The 24,422-nt window shown below is 26.6% G+C and overlaps 1 protein-coding gene across 7 annotated transcripts in view; it reads left to right on the forward strand.

The window, feature by feature from the left end:
- The first annotated feature begins 338 nt into the window (after positions 1 to 338).
- The window catches only part of LOC132917409 (junctional adhesion molecule A-like), a 285,049-nt gene continuing 260,965 nt past the window's right edge, over positions 339 to 24,422 (forward strand). For 5 of the 7 annotated variants that reach the window (XM_060978135.1, XM_060978139.1, XM_060978132.1 and 2 more), the window contains exon 1: positions 339 to 945. The gene's annotated coding sequence lies outside the window, so the exon portion shown is untranslated. Of the gene's footprint in view, positions 946 to 16,059; positions 16,153 to 24,422 lie in introns of all 7 variants that reach the window. The other 2 variants (XM_060978136.1, XM_060978133.1) reach the window with 1 other exon arrangement.

A 24,422-nucleotide genomic window follows, 5' to 3' on the forward strand; every position in this document is an offset into this window, starting at 1 on the left:
CGGAGACGCTTATAGTTTATCTGGATATTTCTACAATCTCTCTCTCTCTCTATCTATCTCTCATCGGGTGGGCTAGGTGTCTTCGTGTTCTACTAAACCGTCAATGGTAACGTTTTCGACGCGGTCATCCGTGAAGTCTTAAGAGGGCACTTGTTATTGTGACTGTTTTCGTGGACTCGAGCCGTTGGCAGTGACCAGGGTACGGCGGGTGGACAAGAAAAAAAAAAGGTGGAATAAATAACAGCCAAAATTGACGTGTGTACGGTGGCGCTGTCTGGATCGGCCGCGCCGGGCGCACGACCGCTGTCGCTGTGGCGTTTACCGGCGCAATACTGTGTTTCCCGTGCGTCGGTCAGGTCGGGCATTACGCGTGTTTGGCGGTAAGTACACTGTGTTTTATCGTCTGCTCCGTTTGGCGTATACTTTAATATAATAGTATATATATATAATACGTAACAGTTATAAACGAACAGTGTCGTATCACCCGCCGTCGTCGAAAGGTTTTAGTTTTTCTTACGTCGTTTTACGTTTTTTAATTTTTAATTTTTTTTTGTGATTTGCCGCTTTTCCGTGCATCCGATCTGCGTGTTATCGGTGTCTGGTTATTTGTTCGTGTATATATATATATATATATATATGTTCAAACGAGTGGTGTCCTAATGTACGACCGCGAGTGATTGTCACAGAACTAAATCAATCCGTGTGAGAAAAAAAATACCATTTTGTTAATTGATATTACGCAGGTGCTTGTGCGGTGAGTGTGTTTCCGCGTTATACGTATAGTCGTGCGCGCGTTTAACCGAAGACGGTGATACAATACTGTTATAGTCGTGTCGGAGACATTCTGCAGCCACCGCCACCGCTACCACCAGCGGCTCAAGTCCGGTGAAATGACAAATAGCAGTTTCGGCTGAATCTAGTCTACTTGTTTTATTACATAGCGAGGTAAGAGATTAAATTTGCCCTTACGGTTTAACCTTACCTATCCTCGAACAATTATACACACACACACACACACACACACACACATATCGTATTAAACGATTTATGGAATATGAATTCGATGCACCCGATAATTGTATAATAAAATATTATATCTTCATTCAAAAATTGAAAATGATTTGCGACAACGATTGCGTGAGTACATTCAGTCAAATTGTACATAAGTAATTTTCCATTTGTCTTTTTACTTGTCAACGTGTGACATTATTCATAACGACTATAAACCCTCTTTAAATGAGGCACGAATGTTTCAAGCGTTTAACGTTCATGTTGAAAAAATCATATTTAATACTAAATTGGATTTATTTTCAATTGAATGAGCATACAGCTCATGTATTTTATTCTATTTTTGCAGTTCTTAATTTGTTTTGGTACTTTTTTTTTGATAATATTTCGTCTAAAAACACTAACACCGATAATATTTATTATTTACCTTAAAATCAAAATAATATGACAAGATTATAGGAACATGTAAAATTCGACTAATCACTTTTTAAGTTGTAAAATAAAAATTGTGTACGACCTATCTGCTTACTTCAAGTGTATATGAAAATTATTAAGATTTAAAATCCTGAATATCGTTATTGGTTGTCAGCTAAAAATGCATAGTATTTAATCAAGAAAACACTAAAATAACAATACAAAGATACATTTTTTTTAAATTATTAATATAACTAATTTGTCACATTTTCTTTAAATTTGACCGATAAATATAGCTACTAATGCACTATGAGAGAATATTATAATTTATTTTATCACTACCGTAATAAATAAGGATTAAATAGCGATGGGATTGTGTGTTACAAACACCCCAAAACACACTTATTTTATTTAAGGTTGAACTTCAGAGTTTGCAATTTTTAAAGTGATTAATATAAAGAATCTACTTAGCCTGTATAAAAATAATATTAAATATTTATCAATTACCTATTTATACGTTGAATTATTTTCCACAGATTCAGCAAATATGCTTTATCATAAGTTGTTAATAATTTCATTTTATTTATAGTAAATAAATGATTTTTATTAAATCATTATATAGTTTTTTGGTAATGGTGTATAGGTAACGTAAAAACACGATGAATCAAATTTTCAAACACTGAAAGTATATTTAATTTTGTCGATAAGAGAGATACTTAAGTATTAAAAATATGGTATCTGACGTCGTACAACAATGAAAGAAGATAAACACAGAAGATTATTCATAAATGTAAGCAATTCTCGTCAAAAATAAAATAATATGGATTCAAAATAAATTACGGTATAAGTACACATAAAAAAAAATCAAATCGATGTGCTAAAATATAAAAAAAAAAATAATACTAAAAGTGCATTTTATTTTCAATTAAAAGTAAATTTGAATTTTTTTGTGTAATCATTATTAATTGTTTGATAAATTTAAATTAAGAATATATTTTTGTAAAAACATTAGTGATTATTATTTTATATTCAATTAAAAAAAAATATTATTTTAATAATAATGAACGTTTAGTGATATTGTTTAAGGGCATTGAATTTATTAAATTGCTATTAATGACACATACCCACAATTTTGTTTAATAAATATTAATTATTAATTTATTTTTTATCATAAATTTCCAATACTTGTTTTTGATTTTCAAATCTTATAACTCGTTGTACAATAATAATAATTGTACATGCTATTATGATAATTGAACATTATTTATTTATGGTGATTTTTTTGAAAAATGTAATTAAAAAAAAAATCAACAGTTTTATTGTTTACCGCATACGTACCTATACATTATACGTCACAATAATATTTGCATACACATTTGGGTTTATTTAACTAACTAGGTACTGTTAAATAGATTATAATTTAAATATATAGTTTGTGATATTATGTATACTATTTACATTATGTTTAACACCTATAAACTAATTTTATTGATAATTTTCATAATTGATGACTTAAACTAAAATAATTGTGATTAAATACTACAGATATTAAATAATTATTTTTCTTTTAGTTATTGTTATAATAATTAATATGTTAATTTTAACATATTTTTTTAGTTAGATTATGTGAGTTTAGCAAAAATTAGTAAGTGTTTCTTATGAAATACTATATAATATTTTAAAATATTTTAAAGCTATTAATTAGCATTAATTATTATATACTATTTAATTATGTTATTGAAGCAATATTAATTTCATTAAATAATAAACTATAATAAAATTGAAGAAAATTACAACTAAAGTAACATATTAAACGATTAAAATATAAAACAAATTAATATAAGTGATTCTTCAATTGTATTCATAGTAAATAAAAACATTTTCAAAATATCATAGAATGTTTTTCAACTGTGTCACACTGTCACAAAGTAGTACTTTAAAAAAAATAGCTTTTTTATAATAATCATTTATTTTTTAAGTGAATAATTATTCACTTACTGTGTCACTAACCATTATTTTCATAATTTAATCGTAATTCGTATTAATTCGAATTATGTTTATTCTAATACTGAACTGTAAATTTGTCTAAAAAATTCACAACATTTTTGTACAGATAGAATTCTCAAAACATCCCATTTTGAACAATATGGTACTATTAAGTTGAGGATATCATTTATTCTTAGTAACACATCTTTCTGGGATGTTATTTTTATTTCAGCTTCCGAAAACCACATTCCCTAGTAAAATAACGACCCATAACTTGATATCTTATCTTCCCACTGTTCCTAACATTAGCACTTTTTATATTTTTCTAGGTAATAAAAAATAGGTATAAACAAGGTGTTTTGAGACATAACAGGAATACCTAAGCACTTTTTGGACGGGGTAAAAAAATAAAATGAAAAGGAGGAGATTAATTTTGAAAATGCACATAAGGGCGTGAAGAAATAAATGAGACTACAAAGTTTATAACGAGTTCTTGGTTTCGTATTTTTGATTCAAGCAAAACAGAAACCAATTAGAAATGCAAACGCTTTCGTATAACTTCATATTGGCACTACTTGGGGAGTAATTTATCTGGTAAGTCGTTTAAAAACAACAATTTCCGGTCCAACTTTCTCGTTAATGGATATAAAATAAACTTTTTATAACCAAGTTATCTATATACTGTAAAGCCTGAATATTATTTGTTGGTGTATTTAAATATTTATGTTTTTATAAAAAAATTAATTCTCACGGAGACTATTTATATACACAAATTAAAATAATCAACATTTAAAAATATTTCTTTAAAATTGTTCTTAATTAACGAGTTCTCGTTATAGTATCCACTTTTTAGAAATGTATTAAAATGTAATTTATGAAACGCAACATGACATAAAAAATATGAAATAAAATTATATAAATTGCATTACACTGTTCAGCTTTTATGTTTGAAAAATAGAATCTTACGTTCATTAAAATAAATGATCTTCAACCGAATGAAATTAATTATAAGTATTATAAATAAAACGTTACTTGGCGCGATGTGAATTACAAGTTAAAACAAAACTAATAATTTAAAAACTGTCTCGAATACCTAATATATATTTTATTTAACATTAAGTATCTGCAAAATGTTAATAGTTATTATAAATTAAATAATACTAGTTTATAAATGTAAATGTACAAAATACATGCAGGTTTTACTATACGTGTATAAGTAATAATGAACTATAAGTTATATAATATACATTTTTATATCTTATTAGATAAAAATATTTATATTAATTAATGATTAAAATAATTTTTTGGATATTTTAATTAATAAATAATATAGAAATGTTCAAGATTAGATTACAGAATAGGACAAATTAACTTAAACATAAATATAGTTTGGATAAAAATTATTTATAATTTGGTATGTAGATGAATACATAACTGTAGATTTTGGTCATATCTTTCACAGCAAAAATTGTAAACATTTATAAAATAAAAATTCTTTTAAATAAATTAAATACTTGCAAAGTTAATGGATATGCGAAAAAAAACTAAAATAACAAAAAATAAACAAGTATTGTAAACACAATGACCATAATAATAAATACAACTTTATAATATAAGTCAGCATAATATATTATAACAACTAATTCAAATTATCATCAATCATGGAATTTAAATATTTCCCTCGTACCCCTTCAATTATATATCTGTTAATTATTAATAATAGATGTCATTATTTATTAGATTTCGTGTGGACATTAGTGTTGAATGTGTTAATTTAAAAATATACTGAAGATGTGTTGTTAAATAGTATCCTCGCCGAAAGTGGACAGAGGTAAAATTTATTGTAATTAAGTAAACTGTTTTTTCTTCCTATTATTATTAATTTTTTTTTTGCTCCACGTCGTATAGTAGGTAGTCGTGTGCGGCATTTAAGAGGGTTCTTCTCGTTTGAAGTATATATACTGAACTAACGTTCATTTCCCAATCATTATAACGCATAAAATATAATAAAACATAAAGTGTATACTTTTAAAAGATGTATTTTTTCACGCGAACACATTTAATGATCTTCTCTATAAAAATAAAAATAAAATTGTACTTTTTTTATGTACTAAAAACGGGAAGTGGCATCGGGTATATAGATAATTATGCGAATAACTTACATAAAATAAACAGTACAGTGTACAATACACATTTAAGTATTTTCACAGTAATTTTTGCACATATAAAAATATGATTTGGTGATGAAATCCTATATTTTGAACGGCCAATGTCGCATTCCGAGAAATGGTGTGAAATGCTTAATAATTATTATATAACATTACAATGTCCAAAATGACAGTTTGATAGGCGGGTGTCGGCAATCATAACAGAATCTATTATATTAATATGGTATAACAAGCAAATAAATGTTTAGTTGTTTTATGAATGGTATAGTCAGATGAAACATTAATAAATAAAGTTATTTCATAAGATTGTGATAAATTCCAAAGTAAGTTCGATCGGAGAATATTCTTTAATAAAATTGTAATTATTAGTCTCAATAATAATTTATTGTTGTTCGCATTTCCATCACCGCGCAAAAATAGCCATATTTTTCAATTTTAAAATTTTCAAAAAATAATAATTCATATCCGTTGTCACCTAACTACAAAATACGATTTTTTACAACAATACTATTATTATATTCGTGAATTAAAACAATTCACATTCTATAATATTTTTTTTTCTTTAATATTATTAGCAAGTTCTCGTTAACTATCGAATTTTACAACGAGTTTATAGCTAGCATGCACGATAAATATAACAAGGACCTTACGGCCATAAAAATAAATATTTTTTTTTTTTCTAGAACAATGAATAATATTTACTGTTAACAAAGTGTCACATCGTAAAATAACTTATACGTAATATCAAAATTGTAGTCTGATTACTTCCAAACCTTTAATTTTACATGACACGTAAGACTAAATACTTGAAAAAATTTCCCTCGACGCGTAAAACATGTGTGTAGGTTGAGAAGATCGCGAATGTTATGAAAATAAGTGTTTAGCCACCAACGTCTATGGTCATAACCACATGTTATTTTGTTAGGCTACTCGGTGACGAAGCAGCTGTTTTGGCGTGTTTACGTATCGATCACGGTTTTCAACACGGTACCGGAAAAAGGAGTCCATTTTCACAATAAATATATGTGACCACTTAGCTCTGGGATTATGTACTGATAGTCCAGCAGCTGTGGTTATGGTTGACGAGACTTTTCCAGAAGGTTCTATGGAATTGGCAGGAGACTTATTCAATTTTCTAAAATTCTTCGATTTTATAAACCGTGTTCTGCTTGTCGTGGACATTTTTCTCGAGTCTTAGCTTTTTGTGTCATGATAAATCTTTTGGGAACAGTTTCACACGTCACGGAAAGTTTATCGACATTCTTTTTTACATTAATACCGCTAGTTGTTCGGAACTTAAGAGCCAGTGGCGCTTTTTCGCGTTTCGTACGGCGATAGCAGTGTTAGTTATGGAGGTCGTCACAACCATTGTTTTGGTCGACGCATGCATTTACTGTAAGTAAATCACAGATTTAGAACCGTGACAGTTACATTGATTTCCCGTTACCGCGGTCTCTCCTGAAAACTGTTATTATTTTTTTTTTTTTTACCGTTTTTTCTCTATTATCCATCAAAAACCACGTGGCTGGGTATTACGAGACTGGTTTAGTGATATAGATTTTGATGTCTTTAAAACTCCATCTACATCCGATTTAACTGGACTAAAATAAGTCCGGATTTCCAGAAACGAGTAAATATTACCTGATAAAATTATCGTTTCAATCAGTTTTGTTTTATTATTAGCGATGATTCAATGTATTCATAGTTGGCACTTAGTGATTATGAATTATATTTTAACCGTGATTCATGTGAAAATAATTCAAAATAAAAGACTTTATCTAAATGAAATTGACAAGTAAAACTTAACTTAAAAGTTTATTTATAAAAAGTTTTAAATTCTTTTTTAATATAAAATGTTTTTATCAGTGTATATATTTAACAAATTAAAAATAATTTAATTATAATTTTTTTTTTGACTCCATCTTCTATCAACCTTTATATATTATTAAACTTCAATTATTATTTCAAATATTTATACATTGTCAGATTGATATGATGGGTTTATTCCTAATGTACCAAAGTACTCAACTGGTTGTGCATGCAATGTCGTGAACACACATGTCATAATATTACTATATTGATAGCGTTCTTCGTTGATTTTAATATCGAATACAAAGTGAGAGTATAGAATTTTTATACTAATATGAATTTACTGAAAAACGAGAGTTAAAAACCAATTTAATTTTTTCTTGACATTTCTTAAATTAAACTTTTCACAATGCTTTATAATAGATACAGTACAACTTATACATAAATATAGACACATAGAACACTATTTAATTTATAACTAATATTTTCAGTGAAACGTTTTCAATGCAAATAAGTTCTAGTTAAATCTAATCGAACGACTTTTATTAGAGTAGGACGTATGAGTGTTAAGTGTTTCACTAGTTTTACACCAACGTGCAACGTTTCAATCGAAATAGGTAATAAAAGTTAAATCTCTCTTTAGTTGGTCGGGTATAATGCTTTATATTTAAATAAATTGTGGTTTTTATTTATATCAAAATGGAGAAACGTTAATTTCGGGTATCAGGGTTTTAGTCTACCTAGGATTTACAACTTTTGAGAAGGTATTCATGATATCTAATTCAACGTTTATATTATATGCGTGTTTGTGAGTATAATATACATTTATGCCCATTGGTCAGTTGTTTAAAATGCAAATCTTTAAAACACAAACCACTGAAAAAAACCAAAATACTACATTAATCATTAAAATTTCGATATTTTCTAAAAAAAAAAAAAAACATGACAAATATTTAAAGTTCTAACTGTAAATAGAAGATTTTTTTATTAAAATTTAGTATGTTATTATGATAATCTACAATTATTTTACCATAAAAAAAATTTTTTTAGTTCATAATAACTCAATATTACATAATATATATTATACGTAAGTACTAATTTCACCTTCAAATTGTTAATTTTTCCAAACGTTTAATACTATACTAATTTATTGAGGAAATGCATTCACGACAATAGTGTACTTAAATTGCCTATACATAACGCCGTGTAATAATCATAATAAATTATTATTATAATATTATAGACGGTTTAAAAAAAACTATACGCCTTATGCCACTAAAATAGACCCAACAGAAGAATAAACGATGGCACATACAATAAAAAGGTCCTCTCACATCGAAACAAAAAAACATAATCTGATTCTTAGTCTAAGTTTAAATACCCAATAAAACAAACACTAAAGTTTACAAATTAAAATATAATTTATTCATCGGTACATAATATCATATCATATTATTATAATATATACTAATTAATACAAAATACAAAAAATATTATTTTATTTATTATTTTTATTCCTTAACACGAACGATTCCAGTATTTTGTTGTATACAAGTATAACGTCTTATAATATATTATAATTTAATAAATGTTTTATAGTATGCCAAATGAAAGCCATATTATTATTTTATTATGGTGAAAATATGTGAATATTATTTTGATAAAAATTATTTTTTTTCTGCCTCGACTATTTTTTTATTCGCATTTCATATAATATATAATGCAAATTAGATACATAATATGTACATATTAATATACATATACAATTGAAATAATTTTAACATAGCATAATAGTATTTAATTAGTTTAAACAACATGTGTATTTTATAACAAAGTTTTTTAATGTGTAAATGATAATTGTTGTACTTAACAAAAAACGACGTGCCTTCTATGTAGTTAACGCACACATTTTTATTTAATATTGTTAATAATTATTATCATAATTATTTATTTAATTTTTTTACAAATTATAACATAATAAATGGTCAGATGGAATAAAATCGTATCATGCAGTTTTTTAATTTTTAATTTTCCTTGAATTATAGTGTTAACATATTAATATATATATATATATGGATAATTATTATTTTTATAATCTATCGCAGTCTTCTTACTTAGCCTTAATCTAATAAATCTTCATATTAGTGTGATACAAATAAACTGTTTATACTGAATCATTAAAGATTAAGTCGTTATTGTATATTTAATACTTCAATAGTAAATAAATAAATGTTTTTAATTTAATGAACATCATTGTATTACAACTATTGTAAAATAAAACCGTTTATTTTATTTGGATTATTGTGAACTCTGAGACAGGTAAAGAAAAAAAAATATTGTACATAATGTTAGATTTAATACATAGTTTGACTTTTTAGGCCAACTACGTTTATAAAATATTACAACATAATTTGTTATAAAAAACATATATTCTTATTTCTTGCACTAAGTGTGACGGTTTTATTTGGTGTAAATATTCTACCTGTACAGAAATGATGCATAAACACGTCACTTCAATTTATTTTTGTAACGCAAAGGACTCGAAAGTAATATGAAATTAGTTTTGACGCTATTTGAACATCAAAAAAAAAAAAATATATATATATATACATTTATAAAGTTACAACCAATGACGGAGCCGATCCCTTAAGCAAATATGGCTGACACTCAATAACCTTCCGTTTTTATGAACAAAATATATTAATATAGCATAATATTAGCATAGTCACGCTGTAAAACATATTTGGTAAACAATCGACTAACTTTAGCGTGGAACGATGCGATACACAACACATTGTTGTGAATATCTATATTAGAATAATTTGCAATCCTAATGTGTCTGGAAGTATGAAGGATAATAACCTGCAATTAGGTCTGTAAAATATATTTTTTATAGCCGTTAAATCGTAAACGATTTCGTTGTTTAAAAATAAATGTATATCAATATGGTATTAATAAACTATTGAAGAAATTATTTCCCGTCGATGTGACGTATAATTTTAGCTAACATCTAAAATTTAAATTAACACACACACGACTTATATATATATATATAAGCATAAATAATTATCCGTGTAACGGCGACAAATTATTTAATTAAACATTATTTAATGTGAACACAATTTTCATTAACTATGTGAATAAATAATATTAAACACTACGGGATATCATAGAAATGTATTGAAAAGGTACTATATATCGCTCCGGTAGGTATGTCCAATTAATTTTGTTCTTATTTTCAGTCTTTAACGTGATATTATACACATTTAACGGGTAACGATCGGACGGAAATAATTAACAAAAGTTCTCCGTCGATGCGTAGATACGCGCTATTTGTTATGACGTGACGTATCGTAAAATATTAATTAGACGACAGTGTAGTTTTCGCGTGCGCTGTACAGAACTATTGTAAACGTATTGTTGTGTATATTATACGAATACGCGTTTCGCCGACAGACCGATATTGTTATGTGTTTAAGCCGTCGCGTACTACACAGAAACTGACGGTGCGACGACGTTAGGTACACCCACGCCAGTCCGATACCGTCGCTATTATACGGAAAATTATTATAATAATAATAATAATAATAGCGATACACCGGTACAGTGTTATTATATGCGGCCCGCGCGTCTCGGCGTGGCGTGTTATTGTCGCGCGCTGTGTTTCGGCAAGGATAACGCATTACAATAAATATTCTCGAGTTTCGTATTATTATCCATTCCGCGTGGCGCTTTCTCCGACGATGTACCCCCGACTACGATTCCGCTCGTATATAATAATATGTAAACATAAATAAAATTCATCCTCAAAATCACCCTCACGGTTTCGAGCATTGCCTCGGGGCTTTCCTTCATTTGTCAGCGTCACGTTTATCTGTCTCGCGCATGTGGGGCATCATCATCCGCACACACACAGAAGTACTACGTCGTTATTCGGTCGCGGGGCGCCCGCGCGTGCGTGCGTGTGCCGCCGCCGCCGTTGCCCACCGAACGTTACACTCTCGGGCGGCGTGTGTGAGTTGATTAATATTTGCGATGTGAACTTGCTCGCGAGTCTTTCGGCCCGTCGTCGCAATACATACACACCTATACAGTAGGTATATATATATATATATACACGCGGTACGTGTAATACGGGTATAATGTGTTTGTGTGTGTGTGTGTGTGTGTGTGTGTGTGTGTGAAACTTCATCCGCCGACGACTGACAAGCCGTAAAGCGATACTGCTACGTGTGTTACAGCCATGATGGAAGCGCCGGTGTACGATTATTATTATAATAATAGCGGTGCGCGACGAAAATGTAATATTAACATATTTTTTGGCTCCGAGGAAAAACGGCGAAAAATTAAATTACCGCCGCCGCCGCCTCGGCGCAAATCTGCGGGACGTGTCTGTCACCAATTTTTCCGACCGGCGACAATACACCCACAGACACACACACACACACACACACGTGATGTACACGAAACCGTACTATTATGATAATTATTGTTACGACGACGATAGGACCGATGTGCGATGTCCGTCGTACTTGCTTGTTTTTGACCGTACGTATAGGTATCTCGGCGAAGCGGTATATTATGGTCGTTCTTTACGCGTAATCATAATATATACACGGCCAGCACAGATATATTTTCCCGAAAAGAAAAATACTTCAAAAAATCTCAGAGTTTAAGCGAAATCGACTTGGTAAAGTTTTCACGCTGCGTTATCCGCGGCCGATTTCGAACCGCCACCGTTACTGTCTTCGTTTTGGTAGCTGGCGGTCGGACAACCGACAAAAATGACTGCTATTTTCATAATATACTTGCTTTTCGTATATTCGCGGTTAAACTTACTGTAATTAAAATATAACAATCGTCATAATAAATCGTGCTCAAATCATTAGGCGACAGACATTATCGTCCTCGAAATCGAGAACCTACCCACACGCGAAAACGGTGACGATAACAACACGGAAACCAGCTAACGTAAATGGAAACTCGCCGTATAACGGAAGAGGCTGAAGAGGACGAACGATTTGTTGTTAGAGAACGGCGTACATGGCAGCATAGGATTTTGAATCTCGCCTCTCGTCAGACAAGTGCATACGCTGAAATCGTTTTGTCGTGTAAAACCGTTTTAACGGCTCGTTTGTTCAACACACGCCAGCCGAGTGATCTAAACACAGACGAATAGCACCACGTGGAATTTTTCCTGCTCTTTGATATATACATAAATATGTAAATGTTGAGAGTTTGTGCACACACACACATAGACGAGTTAGATACTATACATTATCGATTTCGACATAAGAAAATACTCATTTACATATTATATCTTACTTAATTGTCGGCACATTTCACTTGTTCTAAAGATTAATTAAGTGATAATAATATAATGCGGTACGTTATAGTGCTGTAAAAATATATATACGAAAAGATAAATGTGAAATTAATGGGAATTCATTTGCTTTATTTCCGATTACAATATGAAAACTTCAAAATTAGATTGTTCATGTTATAAACTGTAAAGCACCCGGGTCCAACCTTTTGCAATTGGTAGGCCAATTAACACGTTTATAAAGACAAGGGAGACCGCTAAAAGAAAAAAAAAATTTTATTTCTGTTTTAAAACAAACATATTGGTTATAATATAATGCACAATTTATAACATTATACAATTTCGTAGTATTTCGTATACACTACTGATCAGTGATTTTCAATAGCATCTATTCCGTCCATCCAGGAAAACCCGATGAATTATTATTAATATTAGTCGGCGTTATGACCGACTGCAGCCACGACATCTCCCACCACCTTAATTTTTTTTTTAATTTATCACACTTATACATAACTTAAATTATTAAATAGATGTGCATACTATATATTATTATATATAAGGAGGGAAAAATTAAAAAGATTTTGAAAGCCGTGGGTTCAACCACCTTGTTGTAAAATTTAATTATAATATACAGAGTTCCAATCTTTGTGTGACAGTAGATTTCAGCATGACATATTTAAATTAGGAAATTATGACCTATTTTAAAATTATTTTAAGTCATATAATCTAGATTAGTTTGGTATTAGTTGTTTTTTTTATTAAATAATATTTGTAGATAAGGGGTAACCTTAAAATCAAATGGTAACATATTATATTTTTGAAATATGAAACATATACAGTTTATTTTTAATAATTTTGACGAGTAATTTTTATTTATCCGTCAGTTGTGAAAGAAACAATATTGACATTAAATTTTACTTTTAATTTTTAAATGCCATCAATGGATAATAATAATAACATAGGTTTGCACATTTGTACTACGTTGATGCATATTGTTCTACAATTTAGCCTGTTCGATATCAACCTATTAATTTATAACGGTAAAAATGCGTGTTTAATATCTTAATTTAAAATTAGAATGCATAAGATAATGACACTGTTATATTGATAATAAAAACAAAAACAAAACGCATAAAGTGACTTATAGCTTGACCTATAAATATGTAAGTATAGTAAATAGTACTATTTATAATCAATGGTATTATCAGAACATTTTTTTATTTTGTTAATAATTTTACATAATATTTATTAATTATTATATAAAACATATATCTTACAAATTATGTTATACAACATACATAATTATACCAAATGTATGCAAATACCTATAATTTTTAGCTAATGTAGGTACCTAAATATATTTTTAATTTAAACAATAACGTGCCCATCTAAATATTTTGTTTGAATCAACTTAATATGAAAATACAATTTTTAAGCAATGTAAAATGAAACATCGATTTCAAAAACTCACATGATTAATTTTTGAGTTAAACATAATGTTAAATAAAATCACACAAATGTTGAATGTTCGTCATTCATCACCTTTTCACAGCATAATCATATATGACCAAACCAATATAATATAAAAGTAGGGTTTGGATGTTTTTTCATTAATTAAAAGTTAATTATAATAAAGATTATATACAATTAACTAAGCTTGCTTATGGACTTATAGTTCTGAAGAACAGACAATTATATATGAAAAAATTACCAAATTTAATATGTTCTAAAAATATATATTGACTGAATTATTTAAATATTGATTGTTATTATATTATATTTAAGTAAGTATAAATAGGTATAAAGTGTTTAACAATGAACAAAAGCTTATAGGTATACTAATATATTATATAAATATATTATATTGTTTTAAAAACAAAATCCAAATGTCAATATAGTTTCTTTAATTATTGACGCATAAATACAAATAACCCACCAAAAAAATAAACTATGTATGAATCATAATTTAAAAATATAGGTTCCCAAATTAATTTTAAATTTACTCCTCAAATCTCCCCTTTTTAATTAATAAAAAAAATATTCAATATCAAATTTATTTTGATAATATGATTTGAAATCGTTTTTTGTTATTTTTGGTTGATTTAAATATTTCATAGTAAAATAAAATATCACGTAAAATTTCGAAAATCATATGTATATATATTATAATATATATACATACATAAATTAAATTTATATAAAGCTTATATTATGTATATTTTAATAACAGATATAAAGTAGCATCTTTAATTTATTCTAAAAATATTTGTATAATTTTAAAATTAAAAAAAAAATCTATGTAACACAAATATTTTATTTATTATTGCTTAGTTTAATAAAATTATATTATTAACTCCATAAACAATCATCTGTCTTGTGAAGTGCATTTTTTAGGCAAACTCTTGACTAATGCATTCTTAATTTATTACTCACAACAATGTAGATTTGTTACAACAATAATCTTAAAACGTCTAAGCTAAACATTACTAGATTTATTAGATAACTTTATACACAGAGGTTAGAAAACACGAAACGTAAAGAGCACGTCATGAACACCCGTTGTACCGAGTATTTGACCATAAGATAAATAAATCACCAACTAGATGTTTATTGTAGCCAGTGAAAATGAAACGCTTCAATATTTCTGTCACGTATCAATTGTAAGCGACGTTTCGTTCGTTTGTATTTAATTGACCATATCGGTATAAAGTTTTCCGGTGACAATTGTAATTATGTTGAGTTGTTTTAAAGGTGAACGGTTTCGAATAAACCAGACATAATATTGCCATGCCCTTAAGATGCCAATGATTAACTGATGACATAAATTTTATCAGTAGGTATCAATTTAGAAATAAGAGGAAATAATTGTAAACTTTCGTTAGGTTTTCAATAAAATAAACACTGTTTAAACGTTTTTGGATACGGATAAAAATATAATTCAATCAGGCGTAAAAAAGTTTGAATTATATATCAAATAAACAATTAAGAGTGGTTATTTTATCAATAAAATATATATATATACACTTAGAGAAAAAAATATTGTATAAAGAAAATAAATAGCAGTGCGATTACACCACCTCGTCCAATGATTTACTATGTATATACTACATACATGTATATATATATATATATATATATATACGTACAATAAATTAGATTAGATTGCTCTGTGTATCGACGTGACTTTTTGTGTAAAGTTTTTAAAGTCGTAATATATACCTTTAATATATATATATATAAATATATAAGCAAATTCGTATTGTTTGGAAATCGGGGAAATACGTTTTACTAATACTTATGCACACATTTGTGTATAAATGTATAAATTTATATGTATTTGTTTTGTTTTAGGTATGGAGTACGACTTTAAAAGTATCATAATCTCATAGTTCGGGCCCAGGAACGGCGTAGGTGACTATTATTTCTGTATCGTTTCAGATAACGGTAATTGCAACTGGTTGACCATTTTGTCTGAATTGGGGTAGTAATAGTAAAGTGAAAATACAAGTGATAGAAGTAGATGTAGTCGTAGGTAGTATTTGTTGTTATTGTAGTAGTTGTATAGTTGTAGTAGTGGTGGTAATGATAGAGAAAGATATATATATATATATATAGAGAGAGAGAGAGAGAGAGAGAAAGCGAGAAGAAGTGCGACCGGTAGTTGTAGTAGAAAGTAGTATTGGTAGGTATATATGTTAACGGTACATTACGTTAATCAGATTCAATAACAAACAGTAACGTGCCCCAGGGGCTTAGCATAACTCAGAGGGAATAAAAATTATATTTATTATATTTCCACCCTTCGGATATTATTTATATTGTATTATTATTATTGTTATTATTATTTGTATAAATATATGTATAATGTATATATATATATATTTTTTTAATACGATTTCTCCATGCTCGCGATCTATTGAAAAGGGACCGTGCGACTACTATGACAACGACCGAATTTAACAAGCTGTCCCTAGTTGATGGTATGGTTGGTGATGGATTGCTCGGGCAAATGTCGAGACGATATAGGTTCTTATCTATGTAACCTTTGAACGGTCATGGTGAAGAAATGCGTAGAGGGGCTGAAAATAATAATATAACATAACAAACTTTAACCGATCGCCAATCGAGAATGACTGATGTGACTTGAAACAAGGGACTCGATATCAGTCAACCTCAAACCACTATTATTATTTTCCCTTCTTCTTTTATTACCTTTTTATCTTTATATTTTTTTGAGTATTGAATTGATTTCCGACAGATGTATTGTTTACTCGAGTATCTACTTTACAATTCTTACACACAGGTACAATCATTTTAATATAATAAGACACGAACATAATATGTTTCAAACAATAATATATTTACCTTTAACGATAATTTTATTATTCTCAGCGATTGTAATCTTCCACATCTAGATTTTACAAATAATTGTAGTGAATATGATTATAATTATTAATAATTTATGGTTTTTTTTTTAAGTGTTAGCTTAAATTATTTTATCATTGAAACAGATGATAAGTACATATTTTTTATAAGTGTTTTCAAATAAAATCTAGATTTTTATAGTGTAAGTTTAAACTGAAGTTGTAGGAGCTAAAATATGCACGAACAATATTGTAAAATATACATGAAAAATGTTAAATATGCAAAAAAATTATTCAAAATTCCGAAGAAAAAAGATCTTATGTTATTAATAATATACACAAAAATAAATGGAAAAATATAGAGAAATAAATATATAATATTTAATATACATAACGAAAAACTGGTTGGTATTTAAACATTTCTTTTAAATTGAAGAAAAAAAAAATACAGTAAATATTTAATTTTGTATAACACATTTACTAAAGAATAAACAGTAAATACATATTTTATGATGATTTAAGTCGATAACTTATTAACTGTAAGTTAATATTTTGGTAAATTAGCGATATATACATAGTAAAATATACGGATTACACGTTTATTTTGTCGTCATATTATAATGTTATTATTTAAAATACATAGATTAAAAAAAACATCCATTTTTAAAGACATTATTAAATGAACTTAATACGGATATAAAAATCAATGAAATATGAATTTATTTGTTAAAATTGACGAAAAATGAAAAATATGCATTTCAAGATTTTAATTTTTAAGCTTACCTTCGTGTAGTTTGAATTTCTTACTTGGTTTGCTATAAATGGAGAGAATATAGAACAATATGCAACTTTTATAACTTCCGAGATTTCTTATAGTTAAAAACAATATAATAAAATCTATTACAATAATATTTGTTAATATTTTTTTTTTTTGTTTCATTTTAACTGTTTTCAATTATATATCAGTTAATTTGTTTGAAAATTAAACAAAATTTCTAAATAATATATTAGCGTTTATTTTGTCCAATTATTCATTAATTTTACGTAGAATTAATTGAGGAATTGCATTTATAACATTTTTTTTTTTTTGAGCAAAAAGAAAAATCGTGTATAATATATTATGCCTGAAAGTAAAAGGTTATCTGAGAAAAATCTCCTGCTTCCTTATTTTAAATTGTACCATACAATAATCGTGATCAAACAAAAAATATGATGGTTTATCATCAACATCAACAATTATTTATTTGATACATTACGAATTAATCAGATTTTAAAATTATATTTATGTGCGTAGATTGAAAATAATATATATATATATAACGGTCAAATTATAAAACTAGGAATAATATACAATTTCCGGAAAATATTTAAAATACTCAATACACTTAGAAAACACAGATATATCTGTATATTATTTTGTAATATTTAGCTCACAATTTAAAATACCTAATTGTGTCTTAAGTTGTATTAAAATATATTAACCTACGGAGTTAAACATTTTACTATTAAGAAAACAATAATTTTTATTTTATTATTATTTATTGAATCACGAATTATTCCGTGATATTTAAATATACATCGTTGTAATCCAGGAGCTTTACACTTTGTCACTATAATTACAACAACATCATTCATTATGCGCATACGACATTTCTTATAACGAAAAAAAATGAAATTAAACGTAGAAATTTAAAATACTTTTTTTTTCTTGTGGTATAACCACATGGGGTGAACCGTTTACACAATACTTATCCCCGATTTAAACTACTAAAATAAGTAGTGATGATGACAACTTCAAAAATTGCATGAACAGTTATAATACGCCTACGAATTGAAAATAATGATACTTTTGATCAACAAAACAACTCAGTTATTATTGCAAAGATATATATTATTTTAATTAAGGTAGCATTTAAATGTGAATAAATATTGATGAACACTAAATTTATTAATCAACAAATATATGATCTCAAGTATAAATTTTGAGGATTAAACAAGTACACAATAACAAAAAAACATACCTCATAACGCATAACTCAACTATGTGTATAACTACTAACTGTTATATTAATGATAACTTATCAATTTAAATCATACAAAAATAAACATCCAAGTAATTTAAAATTTAAAATATAAAATAAAATGATCATGACTTCATCAACATTTACTACAGGGTCCGGCCGAGAAGTATGATATTTTTGAAATGTACGCTCGGATGGTTGAATGGTTATACTGTTTTAGAAATGGTTGATAACAACTCATCAGCAGATGCCATTTCTAAACCATGCATGTTATACATCAAGAGAAACAATGGCTTGCTTAAGACAGAATTTTCCATGACGCCTGATTACATTGCGGAGGGATATGGCTACCTTGGTCACCTATAACTTCTTTTTATGAGGCTACCTAAAGTTTTAAGTAGGGGCTTAAGTTTACATTAACAAACTATGTACTTTTAAAGAACTTTTCGAAAAAATAACGAGACAAATCCAAAAGATTCCAAATGACTTGCAAGACAGGCGTATGAAAGATATTGCTAACCATCTAAATAGCTGAAAAAACAAAAAAAATGGACACTTCTTATTTTTTCAAAAATAAATGTTTATTTTTTGCAAATAGCTATGGTACCATTTTTTTTTTTTATAAAAATCATAAATTTTGAAAATGGTTAGGAATGATATGTGTGCTATTTTTTTTTTTTAAATATCATACTTCTCTAAAAGACCTCGTACCTACTATATATAACGTACCAATATTTAATGTTACCAAATCACTAAAATAAAACCATTTATTTTTTTTTTTTTATATTTCCTAGTATTTTTTTTTCATCTTAGCTGAAATGTGTTAAAATAATGTATTATCTTTGATGTTTTTATTATTGTTATAGTTTTATGACATATCTTAATGGTTTTGTAATACAAAAATAAAATAATGGTGTTTTGTATTGTTATTTTTGAACGATATGTTTAATACCTACTCAAAAAGTGTTTATAAATGGATATGCAAAACTGTCAAACTTACAGATGCTAACTTTGTAAACATGTTTCTGAAAGCAGACGATATGACAGATCTAACGGCCATTATAACTATTACAACCGATTAAATTATATTTATTTTTTTCAATTTTTATCGGCAAAACATCACACTTTTGTTTTTCTGTTGTTTTTTTTTTTTACGTTTAGTATGCACAATGTTTAACCACTTTAGTATGAATACAAGTCTTTGCATTAACCAAAATTTTAGATTCTTTTAAATTGGGTGACGCGTGTAATGAATTATTTTGAACATTATAATTGAGATTTCTAAATTACAACAATATAATCAGATTTCCCTCGTTGATTGTATTTTAAATAAATACTTATAATATAAAGGTATGTATAATGGGTGCACGAATATAGTTTATGTATTAACATTTTATTTTTAATTTATGTATATTACATTTCATAATAATAATAATAATAATATTCTTTATTAAAATATTTGGAAACTTTGATCCTAAGTTTAATAAATTCAAAGTTTTTTAATATTTACTAAAAATATGCTGTGTAAAAATGTTTTAAATACAGTTTACCTTTTTTAGTAAAATATTTTGTTCAATAATGTCATGCGTGCTAATAGTCGTTAATAGTATGCTTTTCAATAAGAAGTTCTAAATTTTATATATTTTTTTTTTCAGGTAAAATAATTTATTTTATAAATACCTATACAGCTGTTAAACTAAAATTTTTAACCAGCTTGGAGATATATTAAACAAGATACATTTATCATACAATTAACTCATACACTTCTTACAGAGAAAATAATAGCATTATATATATATAATATAAAAAAAACTTTATTTTTCATAAAATGAATTACATTTTTGTAGGGAAAAGAAAGAAGTTTTTAGCAGTTTGTTTCTGGAACACTTAATCCTGTATGCTCATGGCTAATTAATTAGCTGAAAATAGAACAAAATAAATATAAACTTTTTACAACAAACGGCCAATGCGTAAAAAAACATTTTAGGAATAGGTAAATAATTTGTTAAAAGTTGTGAGATTTGTTGCCCATATTTTTAGAAAGTTCTTACCATGATCTATAATAATAGAGTTCCGAGTAAAAATAATTTAAAATTTGTAATTAATTATTAATTGTTATTAAAAACAGATTTGTGTATAATATTTATACAGTTAAAAAATATATAGAATATGTAATATAGTAATATTAATTTATTTTAATTTTATATAATATATATATATATATATATACACAAATCATCGTAATCGTAGTATTTATATAAAATAATTTTAATAGTAATATATTACTGTGTTTGTAAACATGTATTATGTTTTTTATGTTGGGGTAATATAATATTATTTTCAATAATTGTTTTTCAATGTGTGTAAAACATATTAATTTTACATTTTGTAATGGAAATTATTTCAAAATAAATATCCTTACCTATTTTAAGGAAGTATTTTAAGTATTTAGAGTTATGAATAAATTGTCGTGGTACGTTTCTGAATAAATATAAAATATAAAATAACAAAATCAATTATATATTTTAAAATTATAAATTTCGATAAGCAAAGTTTATACACATTTTAGGTGATATTGAATAACATTTCAGACTTTTATTGAAGTTTGATTATATGTGATAAAATATAGTTATTACATTTTTAAATATTTGTTTTTTTTTTTTTTTTTTTTTGTTGCTCTTTACTGAAAGTATTTAAGGTTCTTTAAGCATAGAAATGTTTTTCACACTGTACTTTGAGTTATACATATTTAATTAAAATATAACAATGATATCAATCTTTACCCATGTGTATAAATTGTGTGTATATAATATTATTAATAATTTATTAATATTACAAATTGCACAGGTAAAAAAGCTATTCTTAACACGCTTGCCGTTGATTTGCCTATCCTTAGCGCCAGTAAATACGAATTTAAATTATTCCGTTTGTTAACAATCACAAAGAGTTCATTAACTTTAATACCGGGAACAATAATAACATATAATATAACAAGTCAAAATATTATGAATGTAAAAATTTAAATTACATTTATACAACAAATTGCTAAGGTTTTTATTTTTATTATTATCATTATAATAATTGGTAATATTCTGATTATTGACATTATTATGGTACCATTACGTTATCTATACTGGAACAGACTAACTGCGAGTACAGTTTTTAAGCCGTATATTCTTACAGATTAAATAAACATTGTGGATAATATTTTGTAACCTATGAGGTATATTAATGCATTGTCACGTACGATGAAAATGATGCAAAATATGAATCCAATCAAATACAAATGGTATAGTAAAGTTAACATTTATCTTATCAAAAAATGCTATTTAAACTTTTTTAATAATTTTTTTTTATCTATAACGAATATGAAGTGAATATATTTAAAATAAACAAAATCAATTCGTGGATTGAATATTATATTGATATAATAATATCCTTGAATAATAATAATCGAATAATTTAAATAAATAAATGTTTAAAACTGAAATTAATACCAATAAATCAAAACATTTAAAAATATAGTACAATAATTATCAAATAAAATTCACTTGTAACACAATATAAAAAAAAAATTGAAAAAAAAAATGAATTCTCGAATGTATCTCGTCATTGAGGAAGTCACTTTAATATGTTTTATATGTCTATGAGTTAGACTAAATCTCTAAGTATATATTATTATATGTTTCTATTGCTAGTATAACAATATGTAATACGGTAGGTTGCATTAATTTAATTTTTGACCAAAACATTGAATTTTAAATTGCCATGATGTGTCTACGTTTCAATAACTTTTGAATAATATTTGTGTGATTTATAAAAACGAAAACCTGTATTTTAATGTAACTATATAATTTGTATAAATATATTATTAAATATTATATACATTGATTGAATACTTAATGATTTAAAAAAAAAAAATGAAATTATTAGTTTCTAAAACCTATCTAATAGAAAACTGGTTTTCTATAAAAAACTGTTTGTTAAATTCATATTTAGTTTTCTTTGTTTCCATGTTATTTTGATTAATTCTATGCATTTTTACTTTTGACCCCCAAAAGTAAAAATAAAAATACACATCATGGTGACTTGTAATATTAGTTCATACAAACATCACTCTATTTATAATCTTAAATTATATATATTTGATAATTTATATCATTCATATATTTTTATGGATTAATCTACGATTACTGTTTGTAAGGATTGATAATGTTAAATAAATACATTTATCAGTCATTCAAGAGGGAGAGAAATAGAGAAAATTATATAATTATCGGTACAATTATCATAAAAAGAGTACTTAAAAAAAAAAAAAAGAAATAAAACTATTAAACTATTACAATGGAGTCTGTTCGATGAAAGTTGTATCTTATTTTTACAAATAACTAACAGTTTACATTTTATAATAAGTATTTATTTGGAAATACGACCGATATATTCAAATAAATTCGCATATTATAAATTTATATTAGTTAAAAATCAAATAAAAGTTTAAATCTATTATACTATATTGAAATAATTAAATTACATTGTCGAATGGAAGTTAAATCGGCAGATTTGTCACTCGATTTAAAACAGTTGTCCGTGCCAATATACACTGATACACCCTTTTCGGTTACTAACAAAAAACAACGACAATTGCGTGACGAGGATTCCATAAAAACTACTTTTCCTCGTCCAAATACTCACCCTAATGTCATATCCTCTATTCCGCTTCATTTTTTCTATTCTATAAAAAAAAAAAATAGATAATAATTTTCCCTTAGAATTACACTCTATAAAGAGCAAAGAAAAGTATAGTGATCACGTGTATGATACAAAAGGAAAATGTAATTCGTTCTTTATTCTTTCTTTTCAAATTGTGTTCAATCATTATGACTTATAAGCATTGGGCTTGTTGATCGTGTACAACACCGTGCAGTCCCATTAAAAATAAACGATATATTATATTTGTTCTTTATAATTTTAACATAGCGTGATGATTTTCCCATGCTTTGTAAATTAACTATTTTTTTTTTATCTCATTAAGTCAAGTTAATATAAAAAAAAATGTAGATAAGATATTAGTAGCTTTGCTTGTTTTTATTTTTTAACTAAGTTAGGTTATTTTTTTTATTCATACACAATTTAGAATTTTATTTTTTTTTAAATTGCATAATAAGATATAATATAGGCCTTAAAATGATTAAATAAAATAATTAAACAAAATAATTAAATTATATCAATGTATTTTTTAACCCAAAAAAATTACAAATTTTCGAGATTGATATAAAACTTGTTCAATTTTTTTTTTAATTTTAATAATAGAAATAATTATTAGAATATA

The sequence above is a fragment of the Rhopalosiphum padi genome, chromosome 1 (assembly GCF_020882245.1).
Source record: "Rhopalosiphum padi isolate XX-2018 chromosome 1, ASM2088224v1, whole genome shotgun sequence".
Classification (NCBI taxonomy): domain Eukaryota; kingdom Metazoa; phylum Arthropoda; class Insecta; order Hemiptera; family Aphididae; genus Rhopalosiphum; species Rhopalosiphum padi.